The sequence below is a fragment of the Temnothorax longispinosus genome, chromosome 7, assembly GCF_030848805.1.
Source record: "Temnothorax longispinosus isolate EJ_2023e chromosome 7, Tlon_JGU_v1, whole genome shotgun sequence".
NCBI classification, from domain to species: domain Eukaryota; kingdom Metazoa; phylum Arthropoda; class Insecta; order Hymenoptera; family Formicidae; genus Temnothorax; species Temnothorax longispinosus.
The window spans coordinates 7,333,134-7,354,264 of NC_092364.1; the positions used below are offsets into that span (position 1 = coordinate 7,333,134).

General features: G+C 34.2%; 2 long non-coding RNA genes and 1 pseudogene across 2 annotated transcripts; 2 read left to right on the forward strand and 1 right to left on the reverse strand.

The window, feature by feature from the left end:
* Positions 1-73: 73 nt before the first annotated feature.
* Positions 74-20,898, reverse strand: LOC139815836 (uncharacterized). The gene is made up of 2 exons (XR_011732835.1): positions 20,573-20,898; positions 74-983 (listed from the first exon to the last, which is right to left on the reverse strand). It is a non-coding gene; the product is annotated as an uncharacterized lncRNA (long non-coding RNA).
* LOC139815835 (uncharacterized) lies at positions 977-2,556 on the forward strand. The gene is made up of 3 exons (XR_011732834.1): positions 977-2,069; positions 2,146-2,342; positions 2,435-2,556. It is a non-coding gene; the product is annotated as an uncharacterized lncRNA (long non-coding RNA).
* Positions 2,629-3,986, forward strand: LOC139816230 (putative nuclease HARBI1; annotated as a pseudogene).
* Positions 20,899-21,131: the final 233 nt, after the last annotated feature.

Below are 21,131 nucleotides of genomic sequence, written 5' to 3' on the forward strand. Positions count from 1 at the left end.
GAAACTTTAGAAATAATGCAGAAACATAAATTGCTGATGCACCGACTAGAGCTAAAATGTGTCAATCGACATGGCAATTGCATACAAAATCTTATTCAATACAAGTTCATTCCACCTGCAGTATACAAAGTATAATTGCAGCATCAAATTATAATTCACTATTGATTATCCATTAAAAGCTATGACATTGCCATATAAACGCAGTATAATAATACTTTCATTGATTAATTATAATCTTTAATAGAAATTACGTGGATGTAGATTTATCCACAAACTATCTACATGGATGCAACGTTCTTTTTTCATCACTAATCGAAGTCTTTTATCCTCGAAATGTCGATAAAAATTCCCTGTATATATCTCTTAATAGATATATCCACAGAGAATTTACATTGATATTTTGAGGATAAAAGACTTCGATGTAGTAATGAAAAAAGAACGTTGCATCTATGTGGATAGTTTGTGGATAAATCTGCATCCACGTAGTCCACGTAAATTACATGGATTGTGGATGTGACGTGACTGTTTTTATCGGGTAGTCACCACTGTTCTTTCCTCGTTCCTAAAAATATTAAATAAAGATAAATTATTGAACATTGATTATCTGTCTATCAGCTGTATGTTATTATAGAGTTCACGAACACACATACACTCTGACAGGAACACATTCACGCACGTTTGCATGCGATCTATTTCTATAAAAAGGGAACCGAAACAGCTCTGAGAGAGATTAAAAAGAGAACCGGAAGTATCATAAAGTAAGTGAATATATAATATTGTCACCAATGGTACGATCAAGACGGTCGGGACGAGCTCATCAATTAAAACGGTTACGACGCGCATATTATACTGGCGGTGAATTCGATCCTAGCGTGTCAAACTCCGTTGGATTTCTAGCATTGCAGTCCGAGCCTCTCGACTCCGTTCATGATGTTCCGAATCCGCCCCAATCAGCCCCCGTCGTTGAATAGCTTCTTCTTCTTCTTCGTCCATTTAGACGGTCACATGCAATCGTATCAACAGAGTCAGTCATTGCTAGATCCAACACTTTTCTTAATAAAATATATAAACGCTAATGTTCATCATTATCAGGTACCTTGTGAGAAATGAAACAAGAAAAGTACCTTATATAATTTAAGGTTTTAATTGATGACATTTTCCATTTTATTTTGAAAGCACTTTCTAAAGCCAATAGAGAAGGTTTATGGCCCCTATTCTTGAAATAGTTGCGTATACGCAAGTGATGAGTTGCGAATGATCGCAATGGAAAATCCCTAGGCCCCTATTCTTGAAATAGTTGCGTATACGCAAGTGATGAGTTGCGAATGATCGCAATGGAAAATCCCTAGGCCCCTATTCTTGAAATAGTTGCGTATACGCAAGTGATGAGTTGCGAATGATCGCAATGGAAAATCCCTAGAACAGTATTCTTGACAGTCGCAAGTGGTAACGTATACGCAATTTACTATTCGCAATGCAACGAATGGGTCCCACTATACGTTTCAAGAGAAACGTATAAGTATAAGTTATACTGTGAAGAAAACAGAAAGTTATGTATTGAAAAATGGATGTGGAAGACATCCTAGTATATGCACCAGTTTTACATATATTAGAAAATGCTGATATATAGCAGAAGAACGAGAGAGAATTTTCCACAACAGAGATGATCCCTTTGAGTTATCAAATAAAAAGTTTATTCAAATTTTTCGATTAATAGCGAATTCGGGCGCTTGCACTAGTGCACACTGAGTGCGCACTAAGGCTTGTTCTTAATCAATTGTTATATTTACAGATCATCTTAAATACTTCTTAGTCTATAAAATAATTTGTACAGCATCCATATAAATATTACAGATTGTTTTATTGGCTAAAAAGTTTTTTAATGTGTATTTAAGCGACTTTAAATATAAGAATATATTATAAACAAGCCTTTAGTGCGCACTCAGTGTGCACTAGTGCAATCGTCCGAATTCGCTATAAGTAAACCTGCAGCAAGATATGTTATTGATCTCGTTGAACCATATCTAACTCCTCAAACAAGAATTTCTGCAATTGATTCTACAACAAAGGTAATTATTCTAAAATTAAGATTCTAAAATTAAGATAATATTTGTGCATAATGCACATAAATACAAAAATCTACAGGTTATGACAGCATTGCGATTCTTTGCAAGTGGTTCGTATCAAATGGATATCGGTAAAAATATTTATATGGCAGTGAGTCAACCAACAGTATCTCGTTGCATGAATGAAGTAATAAATGTAATGACAAGGCAAGAGATTATGAACCAATGGATAAAATTTCCTTCTACCTTAGCAGAATTGAATGAATTACGAATACAGTAAGAATACATACAAATTTTCTATATGATATAAAATATATAATTATATAATGTTAATCTTTTTACAATTATATTACTATTTTCTGTTTCAGATTTTATACAAAATATGAAGTACCAGGCACTATTGGATGTATCGATTGCACTTACATCGCAATCTTTCCTCCAACAGGACATAATAATCCCGAGCATATATACGTCAACAGAAAAGGCTATCGATTAATACACAGTTGGTAATAATTAATTTAACATGAATTATTTACATTTATTACAAATGTATATAATAATTATGTATTGCATTTTATTACAGATCTGTGATTGGTGTTTAAGAATAATGAATGTAAACGCACGTTACCCTGGCAGCAGTCATGATTCGTACATTTGGAATAATTCCAATGTAAAGAATGCAATTATCCATCTATACAGACGATATCCGAACAATAATTTTTATTTACTAGGTAAGATATATGTTGTATCACATATACTTTAACACACCGTGTAATAATAAAATATTAGAGAAATTACTTAGCAAACACAATGTTACATATAACGTATATATTGGTTGTAATTTCCAGATTTTTAACAATGTAACTATTATGTAACACGTATGTTATATACAGTTATATTGTTGAGTAGGAAATTACAACATGTACATACATTACATGTAACATTGTGTCTGCTAGATAGAAATCTGAATGGGTAGTATACATATAATGAAGAAAAAAATTTTTTGTCATATGCTTAATAAAAACAAAAAAGGTACAAAACAAAAAAATTATTATACTATATAATCAGTAGATTAAAGATTTGAACATTTCTCTTATTAGTTTTATTACACATTCAATATGTCTATTTAATAGGTAAATCATTGTTTGTTTAAAAATTTTTATATACATTAAATTGTTGCATTTCAATTTTTTGTTTGCAGGTGACTCAGGATATCCCTTATGGCCTTGGATAATGACTCCTGTAACGGATGCAGCGCAAAATAGTCCGGAAGAAGCATATAATAAAAAGCAAATGAAATGTCGTGCATTAATAGAACAGTGCAATGGTGTATTAAAAATGCGTTTTAGATGTTTATTGAAACATAGAGTGCTACATTATGCTCCACCAATAGCATAAAAAATTATACATACCTGTGTTATATTGCACAATATATGTATTAGTAAAAATGTACCAATGCCATTGGAGGTTAATGATGATTTTGACGAACTGGACTTTGGAATATATAATAATGAAAATTTTATTGAAAATGAAAGAAATAAACGGACCTGAAAGAAACATTCGAAGAATCGATCCAGATTTAGCAGCTGGAAGAATGAAACGGCGACAAATTATAAGAAATTATTTTTCCTGAGTCGTTATAAAACTGAAACCATATTACGTTTAATGTATATTTTATATATTTATATTTTAGTATATTTCTAATGCTTAAATTACTTAGTAAAAAAATTTAATATTTATAATTAAGTATTATGGTATAAATAAACTATTGTTTCACCTCCAAATATTTATTTGTCTTTGTAATTAGAAATAAAATTTATATTAACATAAAATAAATTTTCAAACTTCGTATCATAGCATAGTACAAAAGAAGATAATAAAACAATACATCAAACTTAAATCATAACTATTAAAACAAAATTGCAGATAAGTATAATATTGGTATTTTCTATTTTAGTAATGCACATGTTTTCCAAACATAAATAATTATCTTATTAATTTTATCGAATGCTTAAACTAATCATCTAGTTGACTAGTTATCAGTCTTATTACATTCATTTTAGTGCTTTTAATGGAACGTTCAACAGAAAGTGTAAGACATAAAAAATAAAAATATATAAAAAATAAAAATATTCATAAATTGGTTTTGGAACATTCTGTATATGTTAATTAGACATTAAAAATTCCATTTTTCTAATGTCTTGCTTATTTTTTCGCTTACTTCTACAAATCTTTTTAAATATTCTAATTTTTTTTCATAATAATTTTTCTTTAATTCATATGTATCTTTATAAATGTCATTCAAATGTGCTGATACTTCAATAACATTCTTTAATTGTTTTTTTCCTGTATTATAATATGGTTGAATATCCATATAATTCTTAAATGTTTTATTCATATTTTCTTTTTCACTCATTAAATCCTGAAAATTATGTTCATTGTGTGAATTATTCTTTTTTTCTGAAGCAACAATATTGCTGTTTGTATCTGTGTCATTACGCAACTGTAGTAAAAGATCATCTTCATCTTCATCTAAATATTTCACTTCTGTTGTGTCTTCCTGTACAGCAAATAAACATTCTATTTATATAAAAATTATTTATGTCATAAAATATATAAGTATATACGTATATTAAATTTTTAATCTTTTTTACATGTAACGTAGAGCAAGATCAAACACTGTGGCTGTGCTTTAAAATTCACTACTTGTACTAAAAATCTACAGTTCAAGCATAATATAAATTTTCATCACTGGCAGTAAATTTTGAAACAGCCTGTCACATACAGATATTTTATTCATATATATCAGATATTTTATACATATTATAGGTGCATTTGGAGAGATGCTATTACCACTCTTATGCCTATTTCTACCGCTGTAAATTAACTTTAATCTTGGTTTAACTTACTTTCTATTTTTCTCTAATTCTATGAATTGGAAAAAGATACAAGATAAGTTAAACCAAGATTAAAGTTAATCTACTTTGGTAGAAATGAACATTATGACCAATTCCACAAATTACTTTAACCGGAGTTTAACTAACAATACCTAATAGGAGAGTTTGTTTTATATAAAACAAATTCTCTTATTGGATATTGTTAGTTAAAATCCGGTTAAAGTAGGTTGTGCAATTGACCCATAGCATGCTGTTGTTGTTTATCTAATGAGTGAAAAAAATAGAATGACACTAATAACACTAATAACGTCTTTCCAAAATTTACTGTTAGTGATAAAAATTTATATTATGCTTGAACTATAGATTTTTAATGCAAGTAGTAAATTTTGGAACACAGCAATTGTGTTCCTTGCACTATACAATTATATATCCAATACTATATATACAATAGGACGTTTCTGTTGCGATGGTCGGAGGAGGATCGTGATAAAATGCGCAGTAATAGTGTGAATACACGTTTCAGTCGTTTATTATACGGAAGACTCTCAGATCGAGTCGTACACAGAATGCACGTTGAGCAGAGTAGCGGCAGTGAGTATATAAATAATAAGATGGGCGGCGCGGGCGGTTCGCCCAATAAGAACCTCGCGCCAGGGTGGTATCGCATGTACTGCCGGAAGTGCGTGTCGCCACAGGAAAGTAGAGTTGTAGACTCTCCAACAGTTTCACGTCAACCGGATCACTTGTCTGCCCAAAATTTGAAGCGACCTACAAAGACGTTCGATAGCTCAAAAAATTAGTCTTCACTAGTACTTTCGAAAATCATGTGTCCCGTTTTGAAATCCAAGATGGCTGATCCAATATGGCGGCTGAAAACCTGAAAATTAGAGAAAAATCTACATAATTTAACGTAATCATGTTTTTAAATATTGATTCGGTTTTGAAATGGTTTGGTAAGAAGTTTTCAGTGTCTGTGATGTTGAATCTGGGAGCTAGTTGAAGTTTGGAACGTTCCTGGAGCGATTGAAGTTTGGAACGTTCCTGGATTTTTTAAAAATGATTTGTTCCATTTCTCCTTCGGCACAGAGCAATAGGCTGAGAGCTGACGACACTTTTGGCCAAGTGATTTTATAAATCACGATTTTCCGTTATAACCTGCGTGGACGACTCTCCTTCGATAATCCGAACACCTGGCTGGCCGTACTTAGGGGGTTTAGAAGTACGCAGGTGAGAAAAAAAACGGATTTTCAAGTCATAGTATAAGTCTTAATTTTTATCGGATATTGATAATTGATCACTCAGGAACATGCAAATAAATTGCCAGTTCGATTGCTTGGGGGGAATTAGTCGCCAGGCTTAATTAAAAATAATTAAAAATAATTATTTTCAAGTCATACTATAAAAGCTGGGTTTTTTTTACTAACAAGTATAGTGCTAACACATACCACCCAAAAAAAGCCAAGTGAAAATTTTGGTGGCAACATCTCTAAAAAAATTATTGAAAATGCACAAAGCCGGCGCGCGGCGGAGGGGTCTGATGATGGCCTCAATTGTTTTTACCGTATCAAAATGTATTCATGGGTAAAAGTTAGTTAATGGGGAAAATACGTTAATTTTTGCTTTGAGACCAATTACGCATCGATCGACCCAACTTCTAGTCTTTAACACATTTACAGTTATTTAATTTTACATATACATTTAATTTATTTCATAAAGAGGCTTGCGTTGCATTTTAATTTATATTTAATAACACGATATTTCAGTATTCTAATATCGCGTAACATTGCCTTCGTCAAAAACCTGAGCAAAATGGGACTTTTAGCTTTGTGGAAAATATGCCATCCAGAATTTTAGGTCGGAGCGAATACCCTGCACGTATTTGACGATCTGCGTTTCAATTTAAAAGTGTTTAGAAATAATAAGTTGTCGTAATACTTGACTATTTACAGTTAAAGAAAAATTAGTATTGTAGTATCAAATAAATGGCGAAGTTAAATAATAAGAGTAATAATAAGAGAATAGCAAAATTAAAGTTATAGTGGTTAATATCTTAATAGCCGGATATAACCGTCAGACCCCTCCGCCGGCTTTGTGCATTTTCAATAATTTTTTTAGAAACGTTGCCACCAAAATTTTTACTTGGCTTTTTTTGGGTGGTATGTGTTAGCACTATACTTGTTAGTAAAAAAAACCCAGCTTTTATAGTATGACTTGAAAATAATTATTTTTAATGTATGTTTAATTAAGCATGGCGACCTAATTCACCCCCGAGCAATCGAACTGGCAATTATTTGCATGTTCCTGAGTGATCAATATCAATATCCGATAAAAATTAAGACTTATACTATGACTTGAAAATCCGTTTTTTTCTCACCTGCCGGTACTTCTAAACCCTAAGTACGGCCAGCCAGGTGTTCGGGGGGATTATCGAAGGGAGAGTCGTACCACGCAGGTTATAACGGAAAATCGTGATTTATAAAATCCTTGGCCAAAAGTGTCGTCAGCTTTGGACTACAAATACTAAATGCCACATACGAAATACATAAGAGACCGAACCAATACACCCTGCGGAAAACACCCTTATACTAAAAAAACCGACCCCCGGACCACTTTAAATATTTTGGTTACGCTGACGATTTGTCCCATTTCTTCTTTGGCACAAAGCAACTTATAAATTTCCTGTAAAATTCATAATTTATTGCATATCCCCGTAGAGTTTGCAACCTACTACCAATACTATCCTTCTCCTCTCACTTTAACCCTTTGGACCAACGGCTTAACGTCTCTTTCCGAAAGACGGAGCCCAGTTTTCTTCGCACAAGAGCAATGGGACAAATCGTTTTCAGCGTAGCCAGAATATTTAAAGTGGTCGGGGGGTAGGTTTTTTAAGTATAAGGGTGTCTTCCGCAGGGTGTATCGGTTCGGTCTCTTATGTATTTCGTATTTATCACTCAGAAATGTCTCTGTGCCAAAGGAGAAATGGGACAAATCATTTTAAAAAAATCCAGGAACGTTTCAAACTTCAATTGCTCCAGGAACGTTCCAAACTTCAACTAGCTCCCAGATTCAACATCACAGACACTGAAATAGTATAGTGTGCACCAAGGAGCGAAAGTAGCGTTTTTCAGACGAGTGTGAAGTTTGCCCCCCGAGCCGAAAGCTCGGGCGGCAAATCACACGAGTCTGAAAAAGCTCTCGCCCCGAGGTGCACACGATATTTTTCACAATATCTTTACGGAAAGTTCGACCTCCATGCCTAGAGAGAGGCGAGAGTGGCCATTTCACGCCAGGACGGCATAGGGGGACGAAACCCAGTGAACACAGTAATATAGTAGCAATGCAACGGCAATGTAACCGAATATAACAGGTTATATCAACCAGAGTGTTACATGTAACTTACATGTAAGTTACAATTTCCGACTCAGCAATATAACATGTTACATAACGTGTTATTTAACTATTACGTAACAGTTACACCAACTGTTATACTAGCTGTAATAATGAACGTAAAAAAAATTATTATTTTTTTAAGATTTTATGGTGTCACGTCTAAATATCCCGGACATAACATCCCGCGACAATATATCCCATGGCAAAATATCCCCTGGCAAAATATCCCATGACAAAATATCCCCTGGCAAAATATCTCACGACAAAATATCCCAAAGATGCAGGAATATATTCAAAATTGAAGGCTGTACTTCCGAAAACGTCCATGCTCAGATTTAGGTGAAACTTTGTGAATAGGTTCCTTTTAGATAGAAAACACATATACCAAAAGGATTTTTTGCGACTCCAAAGTTTAGCAACTTTTTTAACATTTTTAACTTACTGTCTCCGCACATACATTTTCCACGCGAAACAAACCAAAACAGCTCTCAAGTATGTAACGATGCACCCCCAAACATGCATCGTTCCGGCAGGAACACCACGCCGAGACCACCCCGCCGACCACCCGCGGGGGTGAAGAACGGGCACGATGTGCCCAGCGTATTTTTTAATCATCTCATACGTTAGGAAGTCCGCGAATGGACTTAAACGCGGCAACCGCTTCACCGCGCCGAGCGGTGCCGAAGGCGGCCGAAGACCGCCGAACGCGATCACGGCGTCGGGGCGCCGCGATCCCCGATCGTTCCGCCGCACCGGCCCGGCGCTCGCGATCGCCGTCGCTACCCCCACCACGCCGCGACGCCGCCGCGACGCGTATATAAGCCCGGCGTCGCTGGCACAGAGCGCGATTCCCGATCATCCGTCTTCCCGACAACACCGATCCTGAATTCCCGCACAAAGCTAGTCCGAACGCAAGGTAGAGCGCCTCCGGCATTCTCTGTCTTCGCCGAGTGTGTCTCGGCTAACGACCAGCTTTTCGCACCTATCTGAATCACCCGAAGCCGTCCGGATACGAAGGTAGAGCGCCTCCGGCATTCTCTGTCTTCACCGAGTGTGTCTCGGCGAAGGACCAGCTTCTCGTTATCCAAATCATCCGAAGCCTGTCCGGACAAGACGGTAGAGCGCCTCCGGCATTCTCTGCCCTCGCCGAGTGTGTCTCGGCCGACGACCCGCTTCCGCCGCGTTATCCACGCTTCGCGATCCATATCGCCGCCGCGCTTCGTGCCATTTTTCGGCCGGGAAACCGGCGCCGCCCGTGCCGATACCTGCCACCACGCGATTCGGTCCGCGCAAATACAAAAGCAGCGGCTCCGCCCGCACATACCGCGGGTTGCCCCGCGCCGCCCGCGACCAAACTAACGTCGCCTCGCACGCATCGACCCATTGTAAATGCCGCGAGCGTAGATTGTAATTGTTATAGAATAAATTTAACTATTTTCTTTTAACCGAGACGCGCCTTCATTTCGCTAACCTCGCCATCCGTCTGCTTCTCCGCACCTCCTTTGAACCCCGGCCAGCCGCGAGCTCGATCCGCGCTTCGAAGACAGGTTGTTTTAAGTAATGTAAACAACTATAAAATCATACACAAAGTACAAATATATTAGTTTATATACTCTGCTGTATACTCTGCTTTACCGAAAAAAGTGGAGCCCCCCGCAGGGGGGCGGAACCTACTGCCTCCACGCATACACTGTCCACGCGAACCGAGGTTCACGCACACCCCCCCCCCGTGCTTTCGGGGGAGGTGCGGTAGTCCCGAAATAGTTCACGCATACACTTTCCACGCAAACCGAGGTTCACGCACACCCCCCCCCCCCCGTGCTTTCGGGGGAGGTGCGGTAGTCCCGAAATAGTTCACGCATACACTTTCCACGCGAACCGAGGTTCACGCCCCCCCCCCGTGCTTTCGGTGGAGGTGCGGTAGTCCCGAAATAGTTCACGCATACACTTTCCACGCGAACCGAGGTTCACGTACACCCCCCCTCCCCCGTGCTTTCGGAGAAGGTGCGGTAGTCCCGAAATATTAATGTTTATGTATTTAATTATAAATTAAACTATAAGTTGCTGTGCATATGTTCACATTCCTGCATCTTAGGGATATTTTGTCGTGAGATATTTTGCCAGGGGATATTTTGTCATGGGATATTTTGCCACGGGATATATTGTCGCGGGATGTTCTGTCGCTGGGATGGATATTTTGTCGCGGGATGTTATGTCCGGGATATTTAGACATGTAACCGATTTTATTACCATTTTATAACTAAATTTGTTTCTTAAGATGCAGTTTATGATTATAAATATTTTCTCGTATTTAAAAACACACTTACCTTGGTGGGATTCGAACTCGGGACCTCTGGATTGTGAGCCAATTGCCTTACGTGGTAGGCTACTTCTTAATTTGATGTAAGTGTTATATATAGTCTACATATGTCACAACCAGCACAAATATATAATTTTTCAAAAATCATCTTAAGAAACAAATTAAGTTTGAAAAGAGTATATAGCTGCACAAATTTTTAATATTGACATTATATCTATTATATGTACATAGAAGCAGTACGTAAATGCATTCTACTAAATTGGTACATGTAGTGGTAATATGCATCATGATGATTAATTACGTTATTTACCGATATGGATAGATGATTATATAAATTGATCATATAAATTATAAATATATTGTAAATTATTAATAATTATTAATTATAAATTATGTATTTTGTAAATTATAATTTTTGCCTTAAAGCAAACTAAAAGGCCTCTGCACAATATTAAACCTTTCAAACAAAATATATATATTTAAAAACAATTGAAAATTTATGACGCAGAAAATTTAGAAAAAGCGCAGATCATTATTAGCTCTAGCAAAATAAAACGATGCAGGGTTTAAGAACCCGGGCACATAGAAAAACGTGAGCAGTAAGCAAATCAACAGTCTTATATTGTATATGTTATTCCATTACACCCCATTAATATTACCAGAATATTACTAGTTATACTAACATTGATCCAAGCGTGTTACGCAACAATTACACAATTTTTGTTACATAACTGTAACGCCAAAAAAAAGTATAACAGTTATATTACCTGCATTTAACAAATGTTAAATTGCATGTTTCTTCCATGTTATGTAGCCCTTATATATCACAAGAATAACATTGTGATATTACATGTAACTTCCACGTTATATTGCCGTTATGAAATGTGTTCACTGGGAAGTAACCACTTTCCTCCCTAGGGCGGAAAGTGATTACTTTCGTCCCGCTAAACAAGGATATAAGTATAATGTAAATATGTAACTCTTCTATTTTATACCTCTGGAATATTCAATAAATGTACAGGAGATTCTTCTATTGCAGGATGTCCATGAATGCTAGTGGAACTCATTATGTTTAAAACTTGTTCTTCTTGTGAGATTAATGCATGATTTGGTATTCATTATACCACCACCTGTCGCTGCGCATGGATTGTTTTATACTTAAATGTTTCTTCTTGCTGCGCGATTGAAAATCATGCCAGCACTGAAAAACTATTTAAATTGTTATTGAATTTAAAGCTGAATTTCTAAGTAATACTGTTTATGAAGTATATGGTTATAAAGTATACTTATATAATTTAACATTATAAATGCAAAAAGTTATAACTATACTTACAAATAATTTAAGACTACTAAAAGAGTATATAATATTATTTTTCTCCAAACATTAAATGTTAAAACAATTACTTTAAACCTATTTCATAATAATTATCAGCAAAAATTTGTTCTATTTCTTTTATTTACTGCAACTTGTATTATATACTTTGTTTACTTGTATTATGTCCTTATCAAGAGATTTTTAAAAGTATACAAAACGAAGTCGTTACAAGCATGTTGTTACAGGAACGAATGTCGCACGAGAAACAATCAAGGAAATATCTACCTATATTGTTCGCAAATTGCATTAGCCACCCACAAAGTTCTTGCCGTTCTACTAACATTGTCAAATCTTAAAAAAGTCGCACTCCAGAGCGAACCGCAGTCATGATGTGAACGGAACCGACCGGTGACACGTCGTTCCGGATCGAAAGACAGCGACTGACTAATCGCCGATATATTGCTTCTCAGAAGAGCTGATTGATAAGCAAATTAACAACAGATTAAAAGAATTAAAACATCGCAATAACATCACCGACTGCAATAATGTAAGCAATACTTTCGACGCCCGGAAATACATTGCGCTTCTTTACATTAAGGGTCTTAGTGAAAATATTCGCCGGACTGTAAACCGATGTGGCCTGGATGTCCTTTACACGATCCCCAAAAAGCTGGATTCAATTATAAAACGGGGCAAAGATAAGCTCGAAAATATGAAAGAAACAGGAGTGGTCTACATAATCGAATGTAATGACTGTAACGTTTCTTATATTGGACAAACCCTAAGACATTTGGAAACTCGTGTGAAGGAACATTTAGGTGACATCAAAAAAGATGTGAATAAACACTCCGTTGTTAGCAAGCACCGACTTACACACGGGCAGAATTTTTCGGCGATTAGTCAGTCGCTGTCTTTCGATCCGGAACGACGTGTCACCGGTCGGTTCCGTTCAAAACATGACTGCGGCTCGCTCTGGAGTGCGACTTTTTTAAGATTTGACAATGTTAGTAGAACTGCAAGAACTTTGTGGGTGGCTAATGCAATTTGCGAACAATATAAGTAGATATTTCCTTGATTGTTTCTCGTGCGACATTCGTTCCTGTAACAACATGCTTGTAACGACTTCGTTTTGTATACTTTTAGAAATCTCTTGATAAGGACACAAAACCAGTGTCGAAACGTCGAGTTAACGAATAAATGTCAGTTTGGTCAAAAATACAACCTGTGTTAATTTTTCACTGACAAAGCAAAGAATTTTGGAAAATAATATTATCTATAACCTAACTTACAATAAAATTTCAGAAAAATATGCTATAAAGTCAAAAATTTTCTGTTAGCATAAGAAAATAACATATATTTATAAAATATATGGTAAATCTGAAGGAGAGCTCCCTCCTCACCGAAGTCGGATAAAAAGTTAATTTTTAAACTTTGGGCGCGTTACTCTTTAAAGTTATGCAAAATACATAAGTGACTCATTAACCTATCACATTAATCTTTGGGTTAAAAGTTCAAAAATTAACTTTTTACTCGACTTTAACCCGACATAACCTGTAAACCGTTAAACTTTAACTTATTTGAGTAACCCTATTCTCACTCAGCACACTTTATCTGAGGGACGTCCTACAGAAAGTGGGATATCTCAATATCCGGTGGATATCCAGCGGATGCACAAATGTCCCTCAAAATACCCTGTGCTGTGTGGGTTATTTCTTTAGGTTGTAGAAAGTCTAATTAAATATTGTTAATTACCTTTTATCACCGACGAGATACTATTAAAGACCGACAACCCTGGGGTAAATTTTCGTGACTGCCCGGGGGCCCGGTGGTAATTGAAGAATACTGACATTATCGACTGTTTTGGCTATTCGACTATTCCGAAAGAAGGGAGTTTTACCTTATATAATCACTGTTTTATCATCAGAAATGTACAAATCTTTTATCATCGACGAGATGGTAATAGCTAAAAGTGTATGAAAGATAAAACAGAAATTAGTATATGAGTTGCCATAAATAAGAAAATATTTTATAATTTTTTCAATATTTGTATCTTTTTATTAATATTTTATAATTTGTTCAATATTTGTATATATATATATATATAGAGAAAAAGAGAGAGAGAGAAAAAAAGAGAGAGAGAGAGAGAGTGCTTTTCATAAATCGTTCTGCTCAAAAAGCTGCGATCTTTTTACTCGATCCGCACAAAATCCCGCGATGAGTAAAATGTGAAATTAATATTATTACATACTCTGTAAATTTATCAATTTCTGTGGAAGTTTACGTTGAAGGCGATTTTTTGGAAATCTTAGCCGCTGTCCTAACCAAACTACATCTTTATGTATCTTAACTTTCATCATATAATATGCAAGATTTTTTCGATGGATGCTGCAAGTATCATGCTGAAACCAACCTGGATACTTTATGTGTACAGCTTGTATCATCAATGGAAACAGAGTATCTAATATGTTATAATTTCCTCTAATATTAGGATAACCTGCATCAAATACTGCATTCATTAGTTTAAATACAAATGAAAACTCTGCTGTAGGGACATATAAATGTCCTAATTCCTGACCATCACTAGTTTCATATGCTCGGAAAAATATTAATATTTGTCTTGCGTCTGTCAGTTCGTGATTTGTGTCAATAAATGAGACACGACACTGTTCACAATTTGATTTTATGACACATTTTTTAGCAACAAATCCTGCAAAATATTCAATAGCAGATGCTTCTAAAGTTTCATTATTTACATCTGATACGTCCACAACAATTTTTTCGACATTCATCAATATATTTTCATCATCATCCCTTTCGAAGTCATTAGCTGTTATTTGATCAATAGATGTAGATGTAGATGTAGATGTAGATGCAGATGCAGATGTATTTGTTACACTTTGAAATAAAATTTCATCTTCATCATCCAAACAATTTGCAGATTGTACAGACTTAGATAAATTTAATACAATATTTTTTTGTAATAATAGTCGAAAAGCCTTTGCACTTGGATTTTGATTATATGTTCCACCATACATACGTGTCATGGAAAATAGATTTTCCAACGGATCTTGGTTTACTCTAAAAGTCATGAAAAATTTTACTCCTTCGGTTTTCAAATCATCCCATAATTGTAAAATAGATTTAACACTAATTTGTAGTCCTTCAAAACATGGCGGTATTTTGAGACCATTATTTGTAATAGCGCCATTTAGAACAATCTATTAATAATTGTTTGAGATCATTTTCCACATCAAGCCGAATTTGCGATAGAGCACAAGCGTTCGGATTTGGACTATTACAGCTGCGACTGTTTAAAGAATCAAAACTGTCATTCAGAATTCTAAAAAATTCAGCAGTATGCATTACAGTTTCAGTATCAATTCCTCCTGCTGTTCCTGCAGTTAATAAAGCTGCTGACACTCTGCGACTAAATACTTGTAAAGCTAGACGGCATTTCATTCTGTCAAAATTATTTGGATTTACATGTTTTTCCGATAATTTGCAAGCAGCTCTTGTCGCTTTATCATTTTCCAATCGCCATAATAAACGTATATCATTCCATGATGCTATTTTGTTATCATCGTAAAAAATATTATATTTTAAGAGTTCTTATAGATTGATGATTTCTTATAGATTTGTAAATATGTGGTACGTCAAAAATCGCATATATTTTTTGTTGTCCATGCATGAAATAAGGACGATCTATAGAAATTTTATGTTTTATAGCACTTTGATTATTAGTGCCTTGGTCACAAACAATAGCACGCACTTTTAATCCCGTATCTAATATTGCTCCTATAACTTGATTTAATGCAGATGTTAAAAGAGTATTATTTAGAGCTCCACCGGTTAAAAAATACGCTACAGGTTGCTTCCAATTATGTAACAAACCTCGTACCATAAAAACTAATACACTTGCCGCTACGGTTGTGTTATGTTCCAGTGATCCCAAGTCTTCAAAGCCTTCAATTTTTTGTCGTTTTTCGTGAAAATCAAAACCTTTTTTAATATTTGTTTCATCAAAAAGTAAAACACAATTGCGTTCGTCATTGTCCATGCAATTTACCTTCGCTTTTAAACAATTAAACACGGTACTACAAATTTTAGGCCATAAATTTACTACATTAAACCAATTTTTTATGGTCCCTTCTGAAGGTAATATAAAACCGAACTCCTCGCGCATTTTTCTATATAAACTTGGCGAAGTGTAATGCATTTTTTTAGTCAATTGTTTTTCTTCGTCATTATACACAGTTCTTTCCTTGTGAAAAAGTTGCATTATTAAAAATGTCAAAAGAAAACCTTGTGCACTCTTCGTAATAAAGCATTCAAAATACTGTTGTCTGGTAAATTACCTGCCATAATTTTTTTTCGTAAACGAACAATTACGGCTTGTTTTGCTCTAAGCATGAGTTTCGATTTGTCATTACATCTTTTTAATTGGTTTTTCTGAGCGTTCTTATGTGTTATTTTTCTTTTTAAAATGCGTATTTGCCCATAATGCTCCTGACATGGCATATCCTCGTCTATTGATTCATCATCATCAAAATCGACAGGATATAATAATGGTTCCGCATTCTTTTTTAATCTTCCGCTTGGATATATCATATTTGTTGGAAAATGTCTACTACATATTCTGAACTTTCGCAATTCTGCATCGGATTCTTCCGCATAATCATCACAACCGCTATTTACCAACCATGTTATTAATTGCTCTCTATCTTCTACAGGCAGACGATGAAATCGAACATTTAATATATTTTCTCTGCTTTTTATACCGCAGTTCTTATAGATGCAAGTACTAGAATGAGTCTTTCCGACTTTACGAGTAGTCGACATTTTTACGTACCTAAAATTACCAAACTGTTAAAATCTTACTTGTTTTCAGATGTAGTCTTAATACTTACTGCACTGCGTAACACTACAACACTTAAATACAGTTATAAGAATTGCTGAGCACAATTTTATCGAAACACTGTAAATAATTCCTACACGTGCTTGCTGCAGTTAGCGTCGCAAAGAAATCATAAACAATTGACATCTGCTCTTGCGAGATGTAGATATATAGCTATTCGACGAACAATATAGGTTGAATCTATCTACACGGCGTCCACGATAATGCAATGTCGATTACATAGCTAGAGAACAAAAAGAAAATGCAAGAAATAAAATAATTATATTCCGTAGGTCTTTTGATGTTAAATGCGATTAATTGGCTTTCAAAATATATATATGATGTATATATGTACCTACATACTTAACGGACGTGTATGCTAAAAAATTCGTATAATTTCTGTAAAAATTCTTTTTATCACTTTTTTGTTTTAAATATGTATATTATTTTAATACTCTGCCTTCATTAGGCACATACACGGAGAATGTTCAATAATTTGCGCCAAGTAATAAAAGTTATGCCCTAATAAACTAGTAAAAATGTTGTAAACTTTTCTTTTTATCGGTCGTTTAATAAGAAATGTATTATTAAATATAATTTATGTAATTAATATTATTTTTTAGATAGATAGATATGTATCCGTGAATTGTATGCCTTGTCTGTATTTTTACGCATATTATATGAGACACGCGGGTCATAGACATATATATTTATTTAAAAAACGATGCTACTGGACAGATTTTATTTAATAATATCGCGCTTTTGTTAAGCTTCAGAAAAAAATAATTTAATATTTTAACTTATAATTTTCATAAAAAAATAACACTATTGAAAATAGTAAAATATCGTCTATTTAACGGATGTCGTCTATTTGGCTGATCATACTTATGACCAGACGTTTAAGGTAATATCTAGACATTAGTAAAATTATTATAACGTCATGTAACAATTTAATTTTGATGTAGTGTTTCAAAACAAAGTAAGCATGAAAAATCTGCATTTTAAAAGAAGTAAGCTTTTTAATATTTTAAAGCACGCAAAAAATATTGACTATTTCTGAAATAGACAACTTATACTATAGTACTTGCATTTATAAGAAGTATAAGAAAAAATGTATCGAATGGCCGATTTTACTGTCTGCCTGTGAAAGATAGAGAATAATTAATAATTAACATGCTTAATAAATAGCGATTGTGATGATCTAGCCTATAGTGGAAAAATCCGATGCAAAATTACGAAATTTATAAATAATATACCTTTTGCAAGAAACATAATATATTCAAGTGTATTTAAATAAAAATGACGTATATTTTTTGTCATAATTATATAATCCGTAGTGACGTAAAAAATATATATATATATATATATATACAAATATTGAACAAATTATAAAATATTAATAAAAAGATACAAATATTGAAAAAATTATAAAATAACTTCTTATTTATGGCAACTCATATACTAATTTCTATTTTATCTTTCATACACTTTTAGCTATTACCATCTCGTCGATGATAAAAGATTTGTACATTTCTGATGATAAAACAGTGATTATATAAGGTAAAACTCTCTTATTCTTTCGGAATAGTCGAATAGCCAAAACAGTCAATAATGTCAGTATTCTTCAATTACCACCGGGCCCCCGGGCAGTCACGAAAATTTACCCCAGGATTGTCGGTCTTTAATAGTATCTCGTCGGTGCTTTTATATAGTAAGATCAATTGTAATGATGCTTTTCACGTGCACGTAATAATGTTCTCAAGTCCCGCTGCCGATAACCGTGATTTAGCCGAGAAAATATTTCATTTAACCTCGCGCGTCCCTCTTTAGACTCCTAGGCCTAGGAAAAGTTAAATTTCGCGCGTTGGTCCTAATTTTTTTGAACAGTTAGTATATTTTCCAACGTTGCCAAGTGTATTTCAGCGCAATAGAAAACGTATACGTTTCTAATTGCGAATACTACAAAATAATACTCAAGAATATAAATTCAAAAGCGTATACGCTTTTTCACCATTCGCAATGTTCGTATACGTTCATTTGCGTACAGATTCAAGAATAGAGGGCCCGGGACACCTAGACATCGAATTCAAGCTTGATTCATAAGAATCGACTTAAAAATTCCCTAGCGGCAGAATTAAAATTATGTCATGACATAATAAAAATTCGCTGAATTAAAACTATGTCTAGACATAATAAAAATTGGACGAATAATAGTAACCTTTCGAAAGTAGAGGTTTTAAGCTTGAAATTTAAATTTTATTTATTTTTAACAAAGTTACAGCTGCTCAAATTTTGCCTATTTTTAAAGATAAATTTAGTGTTCCTTCAATTTTTGTGAGAAATGTATAATTTACTTTTACTTAAATATTATTAATTTTTATGTATTTGTTGTTATGGCTAACTTTTGTGAATAATTAAAAAATAAAAAAAAAATGTTTTGCAGATGCTTGCTTAACACTACAAAATAGGTGATATCAGTACAAAATTACCTTTTTTAAAAAAGGTAAAAAGAAGTGCCAAGTACACGCAATGTATTTTGTAAATTCAAAAATCTAACCTAAGTGGTAGCTTTATATCTTTTTCACAAAATTATATTATCTAACTTAACTCAAGTGACATGTATTTCAAAATAAAAATGTGAAATCTTTAATTTCTTCTTCACAAAATTATATTACCTAACTTAACTCAAGTGACATGTATCTAACCTAAGTGGTAGCTTTATATATATCTTTTTCACAAAATTATATTACCTAACTTAACTCAAGTGACATGTAGGGTATTTCAAAAAAAAGATGAGAAATCTTTATTTTCTTCTTCACAAAATTATATTACCTAACTTAACTCAAGTGACATGTATATTTTAAAAAAGATGTGAAATCTTTAAATTAAATTGCGCCAATTGTAAAGAGAATATGTATATTGCTTTGAAAGATAATTGTTATGCAACTACTTTAAAGAAATAAAACTCAAGTGGTATTTTCGTATTCCTATTCAAGGGTCTTCCTATTCTAAACCCAAGTGATAATAGCTTCTTAATTCTTTTTAACAAATTTTTAATATTACAAAGAATCATTTTAATTACAAAGAATTAAAGAAGTAACAGTACAAAATAAAAATATTTAATTAAAACAAAATAAATAAATTTTTCTTGTAAAAAAACTTGGCGCTGCTTTTTTACTCCTGTCGCATTCTTCCCTAAATTATGTTTATTGTTTTTTATTCAATCAAAAATCTTAGTACTAATGTTTAAATTTTAATGTTTAAATTTCAAGTTTAGCAGCGCCAAGTTTTTTTACAAGAAAAATTTTTTCACATCTTTTTTAAAATACATGTCACTTGAGTTAAGTTAGGTAATATAATTTTGTGAAGAAGAAATTAAAGATTTCACATCTTTTTTTTGAAATACATGTCACTTATTGAGTTAAGTTAGATAATATAATTTTGTGAAAAAGATATAAAGCTACCACTTAGGTTGGATTTTTGAATTTACAAAATACATTGCGTGTACTTGGCACTTTTTTTACCTTTTTTGAAAAAAAGGTAATTTTGTACTGATGTATATACGCTATGCGTCTGATGCGCAATTCGAAACGGACTCTCTGTAAAAAATGCTTGCATATATTACAAGCCGGGGTAATTATACGACTCATGTATTTTTACACGCGTACAAATATATGAGAAACTACTTACAGAGTATCCACGTCCGAAGACGACGACGACCTTGATGACTAGTTCAGACAATATTGGTTCAAGCTCCCTTGATCAGGTGTTATACGACCATATTACTCAAAATATATGCGTTTATTCCTCTTCTTTTTACTCGTATATATTAACCCACTACCACACAGATGATATATTACATCGTCAATTTTCACAAAATTCTATATACCGGACGAAACACGTCTTGACGCGTTTGCACACAGATCGAGACCACAGTATATACTGTGTCGAGACTACGGGCCTTGATCGAATAACCTCTTGACGAGACTGATGAACACACACGCACGTACAGACATGTTTACGATTCGCGGCTTTGAAAATGACAATCGGACGCAGGCGTCGTGGGTCGTGGGCGTGAGTCCGACCCCCCCTCCCCCGCCTCTCACCGTACTCGCGAGTAATGCCGCGTGCACACATGCATCCCGCACTTGCCACGCTCGAGATACATTACGACGCGGTAGCCAATTATTCTTTCGCTTATACGAAAAAGCGATAAATTAACTGGCTACCGCGTCGCGTTTCGCCGTGC